Below are 19,777 nucleotides of genomic sequence, written 5' to 3' on the forward strand. Positions count from 1 at the left end.
CATGACCTTTGACCTACTCTTCTCAACTACAGTTATGTCTGACCCTCAACTCTTTCACTAAGTTTGGTCTCGTCAGATCAGTACTCTTTTATTTTATAATTTCAGGTTTTTACACAGGCACTATTGGGTCAAACTTTGACCTTTTCCCCGTGAAACTTGCCTTTGAATGATAGCTTTTAAAATCAATTCTTTAGTTCCTCCAACCATTTTGATCTTAAAAAGGTCAGAACTGTTTAGTTGACCTTGTCATGTGACCTTTTACTTAATGTTATCAAAAGCAATAAATCAACCCATTCACTGAAGCTAAACCCTTCCACCAAGTTTGGTTAAACACAGAGCAAAACTGGTTGAATTATTTAATGCTCCCACCAACTGAATGAAACACACACGCAAAATATAATATCTTCTGCACTATTTCGGGGCGGGGAATCAAGGTGAAGTGATGATCAGCGGCGGACGGGCAAATGCAAGTGAGGGTGAAATATCATGCTGCTCACAATTCAAGCAGCCTCACTGTCCATTTCCTATTTTACTTCACTCCGTTCCAATCGTTTTTCTTTCCCAGCTTCCCATTGGCCTTTGGCTTACCTCCCTCTCCCTGCAGCTACATTTTTCCTCGCCAACTTTGCACTCGGATATAACTTCTCTCATTTTTTTCACCTGACCTGCAGGGTCATTAAAAGAGGCCAGAGATTATCATGGCTCTGGTGGACTCTATGGCTTCCACACACTCCCTTTGGTTCTCTCTCTCTCTCTCTCTCTCTCTCTCTCTCTCTCTCTCTCTCTCTCTCTCATACTGGTTAATTTAGTTCTCATACTGATTCAGCCTGTGATCAGATTTGTAATGACTGCCTCTTACATGTTGTCTCTGAGCGTTTACTGGTTCATTCATTGCCTTTGTTGTTTTTTTTTACTGCTTCCTTCATTGCTCTTTCTGTCTCTTCTCTGCTCTTACGGTTCATTTTGCTCTCTTGTTGGTTTTCTGTGCTTTATTTGTTAATTTTTTGTTCTTTCTTGCTCCTTCTGTACTCATACTGGTTCATATTGCGCTCTTGCTTTTCCGTGCTGTGTTTTTAGTGGTTCATTATGTGCTCTTACTGGTTGTTTCGTACTCTTACTTGTTCAGGCTGTGCCTTTACCGGTTCATTGTGTGCTGTTACCCTCATTCTGTGCTCTTTCTGGTTAACTTTTGATCAATCTGCACTCATACTGATCCATTCAGCACACTTGCTGGTTCTATGGCTTTTCCTTTCCTCTCCCCTTGCCCTTTCTTTGATCCATTCCGTGCATAAAGTCGTTCTCCAACCCTGCACTTAACGGTTCTTTCTAGGTGCTTCTTAGCTCTCCGTGCTCGTACCCTCTCTCACTTGCTTTCCTCACACTTCCACTGAGTTTTACTTGTTTTCACCTGCTGTTTCCCTGCTCTCTCTTTGTATCATTACCCATTGCTTACTCCCATTATCTTCTTCGCGCTCTCATTGGCTCTTCATTGCACTGATTCTCTTTGAACTCTCACTGGCACTTTCCCGCTCTCACTGGCTCTTTCCGTGTTCTCACTGGCTCTCGTCGTTCCCTCACTGACTCTTTGTGTTCTCTGGCACATCTGAGCTCTCACTGGTTCTCCTTGCTGTCATTGTCTCCGTTTGTTCTGCCATTGGCTTATATCGTGCTCTCGCTGCCTTTCTTGGTGCTCTCACTCGCTGTTTTACCCTCGCTGGTTCTTTTAGTGCTCTCATTCATTTTCTTGCTCTCAGTCGCTCTTTTTGTGTACTCTCACTGGCTCTGCACATGCTCTCACTCGCTCTCTCCGTGCTCTCACTGGCCTCTTTCGCTCTCTCGCTGGTTCTCTTCATGCTCTCTCTGACCCTGTTCGTGCAATGATAGACCTTGTTAGTGCTTTCACTCGCTCTCTCCGTGCTCTCACTCGCTCTTCTGCTTTCACACGCTCTCTTCGTGTTGTCACTAGTTCTCTCCTCGCTGTAACCTCCCGTTGTGAGCTCACTGTCTCCCTTAGTGTTCTAACTAACACGCTATATGTTCTCTTTGCCTCTATTTGCGCTCCTATGCCCTTATAGCGGCTGTTACTCGCCGCAGTGGCTGGTTGGTTAATATCGCTTACTTCGAAGCTGCCGGTCCCTTAACACAAATGTTCGAATCCTGGTGTAGACAACAGGCGTCACTTACCTCAGATGTCCATCCACCTTTGGTAGGTTGGTAGGTAAAATGAGTATAAAGGGTAACACCTGGGGTGGTAACTGTGGTAATCTGGATAACGCAGGCCTATGTTAATGAACTGAGCGTAGCGGCTAGGAGCCTCATGGCGTCTACCCTCCACCTTGCCTTTTACCACTGGCTCTTACATGCTCTCACAGGTTCTCAAATACTCTTATTTCTTCTCGTCGTGTTCTCGCCTGCTTTCACTCAGGTACTATTCGTGTTTTCACCTTCCCTCCTTCAATCTCCTTGTGCTCTCACGTCCTTTCTCTTCTCTCCCAGTCCGCTCAGCTGCTCTCACTCTCACCTGCTCTCAGGTACTCTCTTCGTACATTCCCCTACTCTCAGTTTCTCTCTTCGCACTCTTACCTGACATCACATACATTAACCTGCTCTCAGTTACTCTCTACATACTTCTACCTGCTCTCTATTTCTCTGTTCTCGCGTTCACATGTTTTCCCTTACTCTCGCCTGGTCCCTCTTGCTCTCTTCGTGCTGTCACCTCCTGTAACTCTCTTTCTATGTCTGTCTGTCTGTCTGTCACACACACACACACACACACACACACACACACACACACACACACACTACTCTGGTAACAAGCTCTCATTTAATTTTGAGTGTTCTGTGTGGCTTTTCATTTCACTGATAACCTGGCCTTTTCTCACAAACCATATTCCACTCTCACAACCATGGCCTTCTGCCATAAACTAACCCCTTCACAAACTTTAGCCACTCTCATGATAATTCTGGCCAACTCACCATAACTTTGGCTATCATTTAGGCCAACTCTCATTATAACACTGGTCATCTCTCATCATAACACTGACCAGCTCACTATACCACTGGCCAACTCTCATTATAACTTGCCCGCTCTCACGACACCTTTAGTCCACTCTTACATACCGCAGTCCTCACTCACAAACGAAGGCCGTCTTTCACAAGCTATCGCCATTTCTCTCTCCCAGCAATGGCCCGGTCCCACACAGTGGCCTAATAGTACAAAGTGGCACGGTCTTCTGATAACATTTGGTTCCCTGCAGGACAGCTGCACTTTTCTTTCAGTCTAGTTATTTGTTTCTCACTCATAAATGGTCCCTATTACACAAACTGGCCAGCTTTCACAAACAGGCTTTCTCACACAAAGTGGCTCGGCCTTGTGATACTTTATTGTTCTTTCTCATGTTTAATCTTCGTTCATTATAGTTATGGCTCCTTTAACTATACTCTTGCCATTTTCTCACAAACTGGCCCTGTCACATAAAGTGACCCTCTCACAAACTGACTCCCTCTCACAATGTGGCCTTCTCTCAGAATATGGCTCTCTCTCTCACTCTCACAATCTTGCTCTCTCTCAGAAGATGCTCTCTCTCTCTCTCTCTCTCTCTCTCTCTCTCTCTCTCTCTCTCTCTCTCTCTCTCTCTCTCTCTCTCTCTCTCTCTCTCTCTCTCTCACACACACACACACACACACACACACACACACACACAAACAGGCCCTCTACGCAAACTGGCCCTCTCTCACAATCTGGCCTCTCTCTCGCAAACAGACCCTATCTCACAAAAGTCCCTCTCTCACAAAATGTCCCTGCACCAACTGGCCCTCACACAAACTAGTTCTTTCACACCATCTGACCCTCTCTCACAACCTGGCCGGGTGTCACCAAGCTGCCCTGCTCTCGTGATAAACTCCTGTCCCCGGCTCGCCCACTATCAGAAGGCCATGCCGGCTGTCGCGTTCTATTACGGCGGCTGATGTGTTGGCTAGCAAATCTGTTGGCGTTAATGGGTTTCAGGCGATCTTATCAGGCATCGTAAACGCGCACAGCCTCTCAGTGAACCCTCTCGATAATAGTCCTTCTTCACGCTCCATGTGAGGTGCGGCGTCTCATTCATGGCCTACGTCTTAAGTTGCCCAGCCTGAACAAAAGACCGTGGTGTGAAGAGAGAGAGAGAGAGAGAGAGAGAGAGAGAGAGAGAGGCAGACAGACAGACAGACAGACAGACAGAAGGACAGAAAGAGAGAGAGAGAGAGAGAGAGAGAGAGAGAGAGGCAGACAGACAGACAGACAGACAGACAGAAGGACAGAAAGAGAGAGAGAGAGAGAGAGAGAGAGAGAGAGAGAGAGAGAGAGAGAGAGAGAGAGAGAGAGAGAGAGCAGTACTTTAAATTCATTATGGCCCTAACTAGGCGGCTGTGCTTTTATTAAGTATATTCATGGAAAGAAAATTATAAATGGCAGCACAATAGGCTGCTTCCTTCCCCACCTTTCAGCCATACAATTACTGTAGATGGGAAAATGGAAGATCTCACCTTCCCCATGCTCAGGATACTCTATCAGTATATTTCAGCTAACGCCAAACGATTATATTCAGACGGTGCAGAGGAGATGACTGTTAACACTGATACCATAAACCTTCCCATGGTTAAGACATCTCTTATTCTGTTCACGGTATCGACAGACGATTTTTTTTTTCTTTTTTTTAGTTGGGAATATGTCATAGAAACCGGAGTATCGTGTAGGATTAACCCGCCCACGAAAATATTACTTTCAGTTTACTGAACAAACTATTATATAACATTGATTAACGTGTCCACTAATCATGAATATTTACACCCGTGCTTGCAGAGCAAGAGCGGATGATATCCTTTGAGCAGTGTGTGTGTGTGTGTGTGTGTGTGTGTGTGTGTGTGTGTGTGTGTGTGTGAACAAGATAAACAGTTTTTATCTGATTTAAACCCTACTTGGTGGAAAGGTTAAGGCATAGCCCATAGAGATTTCTTTATCTTTTTAACAGGACCAGCGTCACAGGGTTAGGTCAAACGTTGACTTAGCCAAATTAACATAAAGTTTTATCCAGTCTGAACCTGATGGGGGAACGGTTGAAGGTAAGTCAAGAACAAGTTATTTAATTTTGTGCCCAGCCAGTTAAAACTCATGGTCGCCGGACGAGGTCAAAGTTCAGCCCTTGCATATGTTAGCAGAATAACTCGAACAGTGTTGATGCTACTTTAATCGACCTAGGTGGAAGAGATGAGAATTAGGCAAGGAGTAAACTCCTTTTTTTTTTACAACATTTCAAGAGTCAAGGTCATGATGTATGGTTAACTTAAACAGTTTCTATCTGATTTAGGCTCAACTTTTAAGGATAAATAGTAGAAGGTAAGCATCATAGGGAAAGGCTAAAGGCCACAAGGTCAAAAGGGCAAAATCCTCTCAAACAATTTTGATCTGATGTGAACCAAACTTGGTGAAAAGGTTAACTGTAAGGCAAGAGTGAAGTGATTCAGTTTTGAAAACAATCAGTCAAAGGACAAGGTCACAGGCCAAGGCCAAAGTTCGATCCGTTTGTCAATGTGTGAACAAAGTAACTAAAACAGTTTTGATATGATTTGAAACAAACTTGGTGAATGAGGTCAGGGTCAGAGAACAATTTGACCCATTGTTGTTTTAGGAGAATAGGTCAAAGGTCAAGGACACATGGCATTGTCCACTTATAGATTTCTTTTTTATCTGAAACTTGTGGTAGAGTTCAGGTCAGAACATGGATACTAAGATCAAACAACCAAAGGTGGGAGTGGTCAAGATTCGGGGTCACTGGCAAAGATTTTTGACCTACTCTGAACCAGGTTTGGTGAACGGGTGAAGGGATAGGCAACAATAGTAATTTTGAGAATAATCAGCTGCAGGTCGAAGTCACAGGTCAGAGTCACCCTCCTGCTCTGAACCTGTCGTGATGACTAAATGGCACTACGACAGGGCAGCCTGGGAGGGACTTCAAAATTTTCTCATGGATGATCCTTGGACCTCCTTTTTCTCCCATGACGCAAATTCTACATTGGGCCACGTACAGGATTTCATTAAAGTCGGCATGGAAACATTCATTCCCCATCATAGTTACAGAAAAAGATGTAATTCTCCTAAATGGTTTGACCACAATTGTGGTGGAGTAACAGAACATAAAATAGCCTATAACACTTATACAAGGACCAAAACCAAAGAAGCCTTTAACTATTGTAAAAATATCAGAAACCATGCCAAAATTATTATCAATCTTTCTAAGTCAAACTTTCTACATAGACAAGCTAACAACCTACTAAACAATCCAAATGATAAAATATTCTGGTCAACCCTTAATTCATTCAAAACTAACTTCAGTACCACCTCTTCCATTCCATCGTTACAGTCCCCCAATGGAAATCTAGTAAGTGACCCACGCGGAAAAGCCAACCTTCTTGTCGACATTTTTTCAACAAACTTAACCCTAAATTCAGAAAATCATAATATTCCTGTACTTGATTTTTATTCCCCTCAAATACCTCCTTTCATAATTCACACCAGATACGTACAAGCCGTATTACAGAATCTATCAGCAGACAAAGCCACTGGTCCAGATGAAATTCCTTCAATAGTACTTAAAAATTGCTCCTCAGTGTTGGCTCCTGTATTAGCAAAATTTTTCCGCTTATGCATCCGTACCTCAATTTTTCCAGCCCCTTGGAAAGAAGCAAATATCCATCCTGTTCCTAAAAAGGGGGCAACTTCTGATCCATCAAACTATAGACCAATTGCAATAACTTCCGTTCTCGGTAAAGTTTTTGAGACACTAATTAACAAACACATAGTCAAGCATCTAGAAATCAATAAATTGATCAATGATCGGCAGTATGGATTTAGACAGGAACGTTCAACTGTAGATATTCTTTGCCTTCTTACCCATCAGATTAACAAAACAACAGACCAACATGGTGAAACACACAGAGTAGCACTTGATATTTCAAAAGCATTTGACAGAGTATGGCACCAGGCCTTATTGTCTAAGATGTCACACTATGGCCTTGCATCACTGGTTCCTCTAATTTCCTCTTACCTTCATAGTAGAAAAATACGGGTCATGGTAGATGGAATCTATTCTCAGTTTCATTCCATAAATGCTGGTGTACCTCAGGGATCAGTTTTGGCGCCAACCCTCTTTCTCATTCATATAAATGACTTCCTATCTGTCACGCACAACTCAATACACTCTTATGCTGATGACTCGACCCTTCATAGTTCTTTCACATTTAGTACCTCCTTTACACAATTTGATATATTAAATTCCCAAATAAACACACCAATTTCTCTGAACCAGGACCTTTCTAAAATTAATCAATGGGGACAAAAAAATCTGGTCTCATTTAATGCTCAGAAAACTAAATACATTAATATCTCCAGTAGAATGAATCCCTTAGACTCTCACATAATTTTAAATGATGTCAGTATTCCCATATCCACTACAATTGATATCCTAGGTGTTACTCTAAATCCCAACCTAAGCTGGACAGCTTATGTTAAATCCCTTGCTAAAAATGCTTCTAAAAAATTGGGACTTATGTACAGAGTTCGTGAGTTCTTCACTGACGAGCAGATGGCCACAATATACAAAAGTCATGTGCGTTCTCAGATCGAATACTGTTCACAACTGTGGAGTGGATGTGGAGCGGTTGCATTGAGGCAGTTGGACAAAATTCAAAATAAAGCCATTAGATTAATCAATAATCCTGCCATAACGCAGGACCTTCCTCCGTTATCAGTACGTAGAGATGTTGCTTCTTTAGCACTATTTTATCGTTATTTTTACCGTAAGTGCTGTAATGAACTGGCTTCAATTGTGCCTCCCCTTCACATTTTCTCCCGAATTACTCGGGCAGCTGGGAGCGCCCATGAACTCACACTCTCTCCCCCACAATGCAGAACCTCTGCTTATCAAAATTCATTTATCCTCAGAACTACTACTCTCTGGAATTCACTTCCTGGGAGTTGCTTCCCACATACATTTAATCCTCTCGATTTTAAATCCAATTGTTATAATTATTTTATGAATGGAGGATGCCTTTAGGCACATGGACTTATTTTTTTCCTTTGTTTTTATTTCCTCCATTCATTATATATATATATATATATATATATATATATATCTGGCGATCAGGTGCCGGGGGAGAATGTTTGCATTCTCATCTTGCTCATTCTTGTTCATCTATTAACACTAAGATCGAACTGAAGTTAAATCGGTGGGGCCATCTTCATCGTCATGCACCCTAAAATGTTTTGTGTTTCGTAAATTTTAAAATGTTTTTGTATTTCCAGACAATTTTTACACAGGTAAGGCGTCTGGAATAGGATGGTTTTAACAAAGGCTTATTAAACTCTTTTTCTATGAGAGAATTGTCCAAAGGTGCAAAAAAAAAAAAAAGTTTAATCATCGGAGCTATGAGAGAAAAACTGTGCTATCGTACTGAGATTATTGGGCGGGATTATTTGATATGTCAATCGTCTGTCTGTCTGTTCAGAAACACTTTATTGAAATCAGATTCTTACAATATTTAGACGGATATGATGAGTGTCAGACAGTTTTGTACACTCTTTTATCTGACAAGTGTAAGTCTTACACGACCTTAAGTAAATACACATGTCTCTTAGGGGATTTAGGTGTACTTAATATGCTAACTCACAAGTAATTATTTTCCTTATCTCCTAGCTAATTCCCCCAAGATTTGGCCAAATTATAAAGGTTACTTAGCCAGAAAGAGTCGGACAACAGATGAAAACAGCCTTGATGTTTTGGTCGGTTGCCTGGGGCATCCAAGCATCCTTACATGCGTATTTTACGGCATGCAGCTTAAACGGGCTTAGGAACTAGAGTGAGGTAACATGGCGAGTCTCTTCTCCCTCATAGGGTTGAAGAGATACCAACTATTTATTAATTACAATGCTAATACAGTTAAATTACTTCATAATATATACAAAGTGAATCCAACTTAATTTAATCTTAATTTTAAGTAAACTAAAGCCAAATATTCCCTTTATCTATGTATATATGTATTAAACCTCATTAGCTTTTCACGTGAGGCACGACATACATATCACGCAGGCACAGTTAGGTCAACGGAAAATTCTTAAGTATTTTAATGTTTTTAGAATATAGTTGTCCTCAAGGGTTAAACGCAGTAGCATTTAATTTATTAATAATAAAAATTATTAAAGAGAATGTAATCTTTGGGTTATACAACCGCTTGAATTAGTCATTACTGCTCTCCGGGTTTTGCTCTGCTTTTAACAGGGACACCTAGTTTAAAAGGTAAAGAGCGCAACCACTCTGGGGTAAAACATTTCCCACAGTTTTGGGGCGGGGCAAAAAATGATACACTGTATCATGTAATATGACCTTTTAGCCAGAAGTTCTCTCTATAGGTCTCGAGAACCCTGTGCTGCGACCCTCCTAGGTCGAACATCTGACCCAATTGCTCTCCACCATCCACTGTCTCTGGCGTAGCTAACTCAAGGGGCACCAGTTTATCAATAGTTCTTATATAGGTATGTACCATATATTTAATTTTTATAAGTCTCAGCATCCCATCTGAATCTGGGTGCCTGGAGATCACTTTAGCTAATGGCCACTGAGATCTTTGTTGTTCTGTTTTTACTAAGACCACATCTACATTTATAACTGACTTGTTGCTGGCAGCCTGAGCCCCATAAAATCTTTCTCTCAGGCTGAAAAGATATTCTTCTCTCCAATTCCTATTCCAGGTGTCCAATACCTTTTTCAGACATTGGTATCCCTCACGCAGATGTTGTCCTAATTCATTATTTTCTATTGTAGGATCATCTACTTCCTCCTGAATATCCACACAAGGCACCGGATGGAGCTTCCTGCCATAAAACATATGAGCCAGTGTCAATGCCTCAATCAAAGCACTAGTATCATCCAGATAGGTTAAAGGTCTATCATTAATCCTAGCTTCAACTTCAGTTATCACTGTTCTCAACTCCTCTCTGGTGATCTTAGTTCTGTGTAAGGTTTTCCTATGGCAGTTCTTCACAGTACCAATTATTCGTTCGGTAAATCCATTTTGCCATGGTGTCCTTGGAGCTATGAAATTCCAGGTACAACTTCGGTTTCCCAGGGCCGACTTAACCTTTGGGTCATTCATTAGATTTAAAAGTAAAGGTGCTGCTCCAATGAAATAGGATCCGTTGTCGCTAATTAATTTATTAGGACAAGATCATCTAGCTGCAAATCTTCTAATTACGTTCAGGAATGTCTCTGAACCCAAATCTTCTGCCATTTCTAGATGGACCGCCCTTGTGTAGGTGCAAGTAAACAAACATACATTACGGGGAGTTCCCTCACCTGTAAGAGTTATAGCTCCTGTGTAATCAATTCCATTTACTTTGAAGGGCCAACGTACATTTTCCCTATCCCTTCGTAAAGCAGGTGGTCCAGGATGGTCATAAGGTCATTGTTCATACCTCCTACATATAATGCAATCTTTGAGATATTTCTTGATGACCTGTCTACCCTTGGGGATCCAATACCTTTCCCGGTTTCGGGCCAAAGTCTGCAGCACACCTCCGTGAAGAGTAAATTCATGGCCTTCCTTAAGAGTTAACTGTACAAAATGATCATTCTTGGGTAACAATATAGAATGTCTAGTTTGGAGAGGCAAATCTGCCTTTATTGTTCGGCCACGGCTTCTATTTAGACCCTTTCCATCTAAGAACAATCCTAAATTTCTTATCAGCTTATTCTTGTTCCCAGTGCCTTGGCCTAAAAGGCCAAATATCTTTCCTTAATAATTCCTTTGTATCTTTTTCAGTACGTATCGCATGGGATCAAACTTCTGGAACCCCACTTTCTTATTTAAAAATTTAACAACTAATTTAGTAGTGTTAATAAGTTATCTTATTGATGAGACTCTACTAATGTCAGTTACATCTGGCTCAGGCACTACAGGGTCCAAGTTTACTAGTAACTTCAGCAATACTATACTGTTTCTGCTGAGGCCAGTCTTTAGTGAGTAACCATTTAGGACCTTTACACCACAAGTTATCTTCGATTAGTCTTTTCACAGTTGAACCTCTCAAGAGCAGATCAGCTGGGTTTTGTTTGGAGGATACATGCATATTTTTAAATCTGGAAGACAGCTCCTTAATAGTCTTCACTCTATTGCAGACGAAAGGAATTTTACTGTCTTCCTTACCTGTCCAGTAAAGACAAATCTCACTGTCTGTCCATAATTAGATATCCTCAAACTGAGTATCAAGAGTAGTGGTTATATACCTGGCCAGTTTAGTTCCTACTTCTATGGAAGCCAATTCCATTTGAGGTAGGGTTCTTCCTTTAATTGGCGTAACTCTGGCATTGGACATAATAATCTTACTATCCTCTCCTGTTGCACAATAAGCTACTGCTCCATATGCCCTCTGAGAAGCATCACAAAATATGTGTAAGTGTGACTACTCATTACTTTTTATTTTCATGGGAATATGTACGCTTGTTTTTACAAACAATCCTTTCTAATCGGTTCCCATTGTTCCACATATCTCACCCAGTTCAGTGTCCAAGTCTAACTTTTCTCCCCAGGCCTCTTGCACTAAACATTTGCCCATAATAACTATAGGACTGACCAACCCTAATGGGTCAAATAACATGGAGACCTGACTTAACAAGGACCTCTTGGTGAGAGTGACATCAGAGAACTTAATTGGTTTCAAACTTATTTCATCAGCTCTTGTATCCCGGTTGAGACCCAACACATTTTGAGTTTTGGGAATGTCAGTATTTGGATAGTCCTCTTGTATTATATTCCTTAAAAGCGGTGCATTTGTATTGTTACGTCCGCACCCCACACTGCCACAGGCTCCAACAGCAGTAGTTCGGTATATGAAGGACGTTGCCAAGTGAGTTGTTCTTCCTATGGTCAGCCTTTTGGTGCACAGTACACAAGATCAGCTTAGGCGTGGTGAATAAACACTGGCTTCTTGAGTTCACTGTCTTTATTTTCCCAAACAATTGCACTGAATGCTTTCCACCTTCACTTCACTGTTCTCACAAGCACTTGAGCTATACAAACTTTACTCACTGCAATTGCACTTTATGCTTGACAACACTTCACTGTTATTACACTTAATCCCTGACAACACTTCACTGTTTTCACAAGTACCGAAATTAATCTTCACTAACTGCAATTTTACTTAATGCTTGCCAGCAACACTTTACTAACAGCACCGCACTACACTCAAACTGAACTGAAAACCGACTGAACGTGCCGTAGTCTCTTCCCATCCTTATATATGCTTGCATTACTCGAGAAACTTCTAGCACAAACACGACGGGGCAATATTTAACAGTTACTAACTTGGAGACAACAAAAACATGGCAGAGTTTTCCTACATTACATAACACTGTTAATTATATAGCATACTGACTTAAATTAAATTACATAATTTAACAGGCAATCACATACAACATTATAAAGAAAAAGAGCAGAAAAATTCATGCATAACTTACGAAATAACTACGTTCACAATAGTAGGCTAACTGGCAACTCTGACCCGTAACAGTAAAATACCAGGAACATCGAGAAAAGTCCAGACCACCTAGCTAGCAAATCCCGCTTCTTAACAGTATTCCAGTTCTGTAACGGCAAGTTTGCCATCCCACAATTGGAACTGGCTACTTCATAAGCCTTTAATGCTTCCGCCTCTGTATCGGCAACACCTTGCAAATTATCCATATAAAAAGCCTGCCCTATTTATGGGCAATCGGCATTTCCAAAATGATGCTTTAAAGTGTTGCAAAGTAGGAAAGGACTAGCACAAGAGCCAAAGAGCACCGATCGGAAACAATAAGTCTTCAATGGACTATCCTCATTTTGAGGGTCTTGAGGCCAAAGGAATTTTGTAAATTTCCTGTCCTCCTCTCTCAATCCTATTCTGAGAAAAGCCTTACTATTGTCTGCTGCAGAAGCATAGGGTTTCTCTCTAAATCTTAATTATACATTCCCTAAGTTTTCTGTTAGTGTAGGTCCATTGTATAGACAATCGTTCAAGCTAGCTAATCCTTTGGACGCTTTACTACTACAATTGAAAACTATCCTTATCGGAGTAGTTACTGAATCCTTGCATACAGCTTGATGTGGTAAATAATGTCCTTCATGGTTAACAGGGAATTCTATCCCTCCTATAAATTTGTTCTTCAATTGATCTTTTATAATATTATCATGTATGGTTAGGTGTTCTAGTTTGTCTCTCAACTTTCTTAGAAAAGAATTTAACTGAGCCTTAGCTGCTTGGTAATTTGTTGGTAACTCCGAATGGTGTAGTTTCCAAGGTAATCCTACCCAATACTGTCCATCCTTAAATTCCACAGACTGGTTATACAAATCCAAAGTTATTTTATCTACAGGGGTTGGTTCCTCAGAGTGTAATCCTACACTGTCTAGGTCCCACAATTGGTGTACAGGTTCATATTTTCGTCCAGCAAGTCATTTATCTGAGTAAGTTCTAATTCTGCACCTATTCTAGCTACCATCAATGACTGTTTGGGGGGATTAAAAAGGACTGAGTCTACTAGTTAGGCCTCTCCTTTTGCTTGCTTTGGAAGAGGCAACTGACCCATAATAAGGTTACCTCCTAGACTCTTGAACGACTGTACCTTATTCTCCTTGAAAGTCTTGTGTAGGAATCTTCCACAGTAATCTGAACCAGTTATCATTTTTATGGGACTAACAGTATCTGATTTTACATTCCGTTTTGCCAGCCTTATCCCTGAGCTTTGTAGATGATCAGAAGTTTCCTTCAGTCCTTTTATATATATATACTTGTCTCCATATTATCCAGCACAGCTGCTGTTATACGGCATTTATATTTGCCTAGTTGTATTACAGGTCTAACTAAATCAAAAGACTGAGCTTCCTTAGTAGTTTAGAATCCTGTCATGGCTAGATTTACCTTGCCAATAATAGGTAACTTTATTTTCTTACCAATGTCTGCAGATATGAAGGTTTTCTGTACACCCGTATCAAAAAGAGTACATGCTAATATGTTTCTTTTTTCTATCATTACCTTCACATCTGCAATATTGAAACTGCAGCTGGCATAACTATTGAAGTATTGTCCTTAGCAACTGTCATATAAACACTTGGAGTTTTAGGAACCTCATATTTCATCCTTGGGCATAAAGCACTATGATGATGGTCCTTCTTACATTTGAAACAAATATTTAATTTACTCGTGCTGTCCGCGGAAGTGTGTTCGGAATTCATGCAGATTATACAACACCCCAATTCCTGAAGCTTCCCTACTGTAGAAGCGTAATCAGGATAATGTTAACAAGATGCACAGCAATGTTGCTCACCACAAAATGCACAAACCTTCCTGTCCTTAACCATGAAAAATTTTTCCTCCTTATTTTCATCAGCTTGTCTATTCCTTGTCCTTAATGTTTTATCCTCAGATCTTAAAGAGCTAAGGAAAGTACCTATCTCTTGCTTAGGTACAGACTTAGCCGTCCCTGACTTAGGTTTCCCAGCCAGTTGGTTAGTGGTTCTTTTCTTTATTTCAACCTTCTGTTTATTTTCAGCAGGCTTTACTGTTCCTTGCAAATGTTTACAGAGTTGCATTAAGCCTCCCTCAACCTCCTCACAGGAGAAATTATCCTTTTAGTACCTACCATACAAGGCATCCATGGTTCTAGGTAGAAGCTTTAAGGACAAAATTCTAGAAAGCACCCAATCTGCTGGCTTATTAAATTCGTAAGTACCTAAAGCCTTTAAATTAAAACTCATCGCAATCCGAAACTTTTGCAAGGAATCAAAATCATGTTTAGGTATGGATAATTCAATTACAGCCTTCAGTAATTGGGCGATGACCTGCTTCCTGTCTTCAAAATTCTGTTTAAGGGTAGTCAATGCCACCTTGTTTTCTTCCACAGGTAACTCCTTTATCAACTTGTAAGACGTCCTCTTGACCTGTCCTAACAGATATGAGAGTTTACTCACACTGGGGAGATTTGTTCCATCGTGAACTAAGTATTTAAACTGATCCCAAAAAGATTTCCAATTTTGCTTCCAATCAAATTCCGGAAGTATATATATATATATATATATATATATATATATATATATATATATATATATACCCCCTGGGAGTAGGGTTTTTTTTAAAGAATACTCCCCCAGTATCCCTGCTTGTCGTAAAAGGCGACTAAAAGGGTTGGCGGTGGGTTAGTGCCCCTCCCCGGAAAACAACTAACTAAAAAAACAAACAAGAAGCCTCGGACAAGGACTGACCAAACGATGACGACCCAGGACCGGACAAAGGACTTGGTAATGGGTACATGGAATATAAGAGGAGCGAATGATGAGGTGAAAGAGAGAGAGATTGTCCAGGTGCTTGAAGGTGCGAAAGTGGATGTATGTGGAATAACTGAAACATAATGGAGAGGAGAAAGTGTGAGAGAATTGGAGTATGGATGGGGTATATATGCAGGAGTAGGTGAGAATGAGAGGGCAAAGGAAGGAGTATGTATAGTTGTGAGTAAAAGATGGAAGAAGAGCATAAGACAGTATGGATCAATTGGGTCAAGGATTGTGTGGGTAAAGTTGAAAGTTGGAATACAAATGTGGGCGATTGTGTGTGTGTATGCGCCAACACAAGATCGTGCTAGAAGAGTGAGAGAAGAGTTCTGGACAAATGTAGAAGTGTGTATGGAAAAGTTTGGAAGGAATGAGAGAGTGTTTTTGATCGGTGATATGAATGGTAAAGTTGGGAATGTGAAGGTGGATGGAATAGTTGGAGAGTGGGGTGTGCCTGCTGAGATAGATGAGAATGGGAGTGCGTTAATGGATATTTGTGCTGGGAGGGGGTTGGTGATAGCCAATACCCTCTTCAGGCATAAAATGATCCACAGGTATACATGGCGAGTGATGAGAAGGGTGGGTGGTGAACTGAATGAAAGGAAGGCAATGATTGATTATGTGTGTGTGGATGAAAGGATGGGAAGATGTCTAATGGATGCAAGAGCTTATAGAGGTTGGGGGAGTGGACTTTCTGACCACTACTTGGTGGTGGCCAGAATTAGGATTCAAATAAGATGGAGGAATAGAAGAAGGGAAAGACAAGAGGAAGGAGTAGTTGCAAGGAGAGTGGAAAGGTTACAAGAGGATGAGAAAAAGGCAGAGTATAAGAGAGAAATGGAGGAACGATTGGGCAAATATGAGTTGGAGCAGATGGGAGACGTGGAAGGTGTGTGTAAGATATTTACAGAAGAAATATGTGCAACATGTGATGTGGTGTGTGGAAGGAAGAGAAGACAGAGGGGGGTGCAAGGAAGAGCGTGGTGGACTGAAGAGGTGAGACAGGCTGTGGCACAAAAGAAGAAAGCAAACAATGAATGGATGAGAAATAGGGGCGTGGAAGAAATTGAGAGGCGGAAGAGAGAGTTATATGTAGAAAGAAAGAGAGAGGTGAAAAGATTAGTAAGAGAGAGTAAGAAGAGAGTGGATGAGGAATTTGGAAGGAATTTGAGTGTAAAGTGGAGGGACTGTAAGAAAATGTTCTGGAAAGAGGTGAAAAGCGTAAGACAGGGTGGAAGTGAAGTTAGCAGGGGAGTGCAAGATAAAAATGGTAGATTACTAGTGGAGAAGGGAGAAAAAGTGAGCAGATGGGGAGAACACTTTAAGGAATTGTTGAACATAGAGGATGGAAGTAATGCGAGTATAAGTGGCTGGGGAATGGCTGGGAGAAAGAGGGAGGTGAGAAGACAGGAAGAAATCAGTAGGATAGAAGTTGTGGAAGCAATGAAGAAAGTTAAATCAGGGAAAACCCCAGGAATTGATGGAGTGTGTGGTGAAATGCTGAAGCATGGGGGAGAGATAGTAGTAGAATGGGTGTGGAAGATATGCAGATTGGCCTGGGAGGAAGGTAGAGTCCCGGAGGATTGGAAGTCAGGTATAATTATTCCCTTGTACAAAGGAAAAGGGGAAAAAGAAGTGTGTGGTAATCATAGGGGCATTTGTCTTCTTAGTATAATAGGAAAAGTGTATGGTAGGATACTTATTGACAGAATTAGAGAAAGAACAGAGAAATTAGTTGGAGAAGAACAGGGAGGCTTTAGGAAGGGAAGAGGTTGTGTAGATCAGATATTCGTTCTTAGATCTTTGGTGGAAAAGTTTCTAGAGAAGGGAAAGAAGTTGTATGCGGCTTTCATGGATTTGGACAAAGCATATGACACGGTGGATAGACAAGGATTGTGGAAAGTGTTAAGAATATATGGAGTAGATAGGAAGTTGTTGAATGCTGTGAAGAGTATGTATGATGGTGCGAAGGCTGCAGTGCGTGTGGATGGTGAACTAAGTGAATTTTTCTCTTTGAGAGTTGGGTTGAAACAGGGATGTGTCATGTCTCCATGGTTGCTCAATATATACATGAATGGGGTAATAAAGGAGGTACAAGTTAGGGTAGTGGATGCTGGAGTGGCCCTGGTGAGAGAGGATTGTGTTTGGAAATTCCCTGTACTGTTGTTTGCAAATGATACTGTGTTGTTGAGTGAAGACGAAGGGGAGCTGCAAGGCTTGGTGGATGAGTTTGGGAGAGTGTGTAAGAAACGGAATCTAAAGGTGAATGTAGGGAAAAGTAAAGTGATGGTCTTAGAGAGAGGTGAAGTCAGTGAATGTACAGCGAGGTTGGATGGTGAGGAATTGGAAAATGTGAGTACGTTTAAGTACTTGGGTAGTGTGATGAGTAAGGATGGAGGTTTGGAGGGTGAAGTGCTTGAAAGGGTACAGCAGGGAAGAAAGGTTGCTAGTTCTTTGAAAGCAGTGATAAGAAACAGGGAAGTGAGCATGGAAGTGAAAAAGTTACTACATGACAGTATTGTGATACCAACTCTAACGTATGGAAGTGAAGCTTGGGCATTGTTGGAAGGACACAAGTCAAGAGTGAGAGCAGTGGAAATGAGTTATTTAAGAGGAGCCTGAGGAGTCACATGGAGAGACAGGCTGACGAATGAGGATATAAAGGAACGTTGTGGTGTTGATGTGGATGTGATAGGAAGCGTTATGAGGAACACACTGAGGTGGTTTGGCCATGTGGAGAGGATGGAGGGTGAAAGACTGACGAAGAGAGTGTATGTGAGTGAGGTGGAGGAGGCCGAGGATGAGATGGAGGGATGGGATGGAGAGGTATATATATATATATATATAATATATATATATATATATATATATATATATATATATATATATATATATATATATATATATATATATATATATATATATATATATATATATATATATATATGACGTGTCTATAATAAACATTCGCCGGCAAAGGAACATTCAGAAAATGAACCTGGAGAAGTCCAAATAGAAAAACAAAGAATGAAATCGACTTCATTATAGCAGACAAGAACATCACGATGGTAGACGTCACAGTTAACAACAAAGTAAATATCGGAAGTGACCATAAACTAGTGGATTTCACAGCCAGGTTCAGTTTCAGAAATGAAAGAAAAAAGCTGATGAAAAGGAGAAAGGTATAGCCAGTAAAAATACGCGAAAATAAAGCAGCCTTTCAGTAAGAAATAATCAACAGATTTCAGGCTCTACGTTAAGCTGAGTGTGACATTGATGAGTTGAGGGATAGACAGATAAAAGTGTTAAAGAATTCAGGGGTGGAGGTAAGTAAAGGTAATACAATCAAAGTCAACAAGTATTGGACAACGACCCTCGAGTTCATGAAAAGAATAAAAGGAGATGAAAGTGAAAACAGTGATGAAATAAAAAGTGCAAAATTAAAAAGGCTTATCAACAAGAGACAGAGGGAAGAAAAGAGAAAGAGAAACATTGATCAAATAATAGAGACAATTAAAACAGAAAAAATCTGAAACAGGTACGAAGCAGAGTGTCACTAGGGATGCAACAAAGTATTACACTGAGACATAAATGGTGAAATCATTAAATACAGACAGAACATTGTGAAGAGAGTTGAAGAATTTCACAAAGACCTATATGCATCAAAGACAGTAGAACCAATAGGTAACTTTTCAGTTGACGCAAGCGATATACCAGAGATAACACCAAATGAAGTAAATTTCTATCTTAAAAGTATGAAAAGAGGACGTGTCAGGACTCTATATTATAATAATACAACTCATAGCATGATAGATAGATAGAGAGAGAGAGAGACAGACAGACAGAGGCACCAGCCAATGTGTGCGAATAGGAAGTGTGTCAGCGAGAGTCCTGACAGACGAAACCCAGGAGAAGATGGAACACCAGCAGATGTACGAGTACTGATAGATGCAGGAGTAGAAGATCAAAACCGACTCCCTCACTTATTTATCCAATGTATAAAGATGTAAATATTTCCCAAAATATGGTGCAATGCAATAGTCATTTTACACTACAAAAATGATGACTCAAAAGATCTTAGCAACCACCAACCAATAAGCCTGTTATCAGTTATTTGCAAACTCTTCAATAAAGTCCTTACGAACAGAAAAATAACAAATTTAGAAGAAAACCAACCTAGTGATCAGGCAGGATTGCTAAGTGGTTATTCAGCTACTCATGATCATCTAAACACAATGAATCACCGAACTGAGAAAACTACAGAATATAATAAACCACTGTGCTTAGGTTTTGTCATTACTTAACATACGGGTGTGATGCTGTGGTATAGAATATGTACGAGAAGCCATAAGTAGTGGAAATGTTACTACTGAATATGGCA

This window comes from Coenobita brevimanus, chromosome 45, assembly GCF_032717465.1.
Source record: "Coenobita brevimanus isolate Jiangsu-jjx chromosome 45, ASM3271746v2, whole genome shotgun sequence".
NCBI classification, from domain to species: Eukaryota; Metazoa; Arthropoda; class Malacostraca; order Decapoda; family Coenobitidae; genus Coenobita; species Coenobita brevimanus.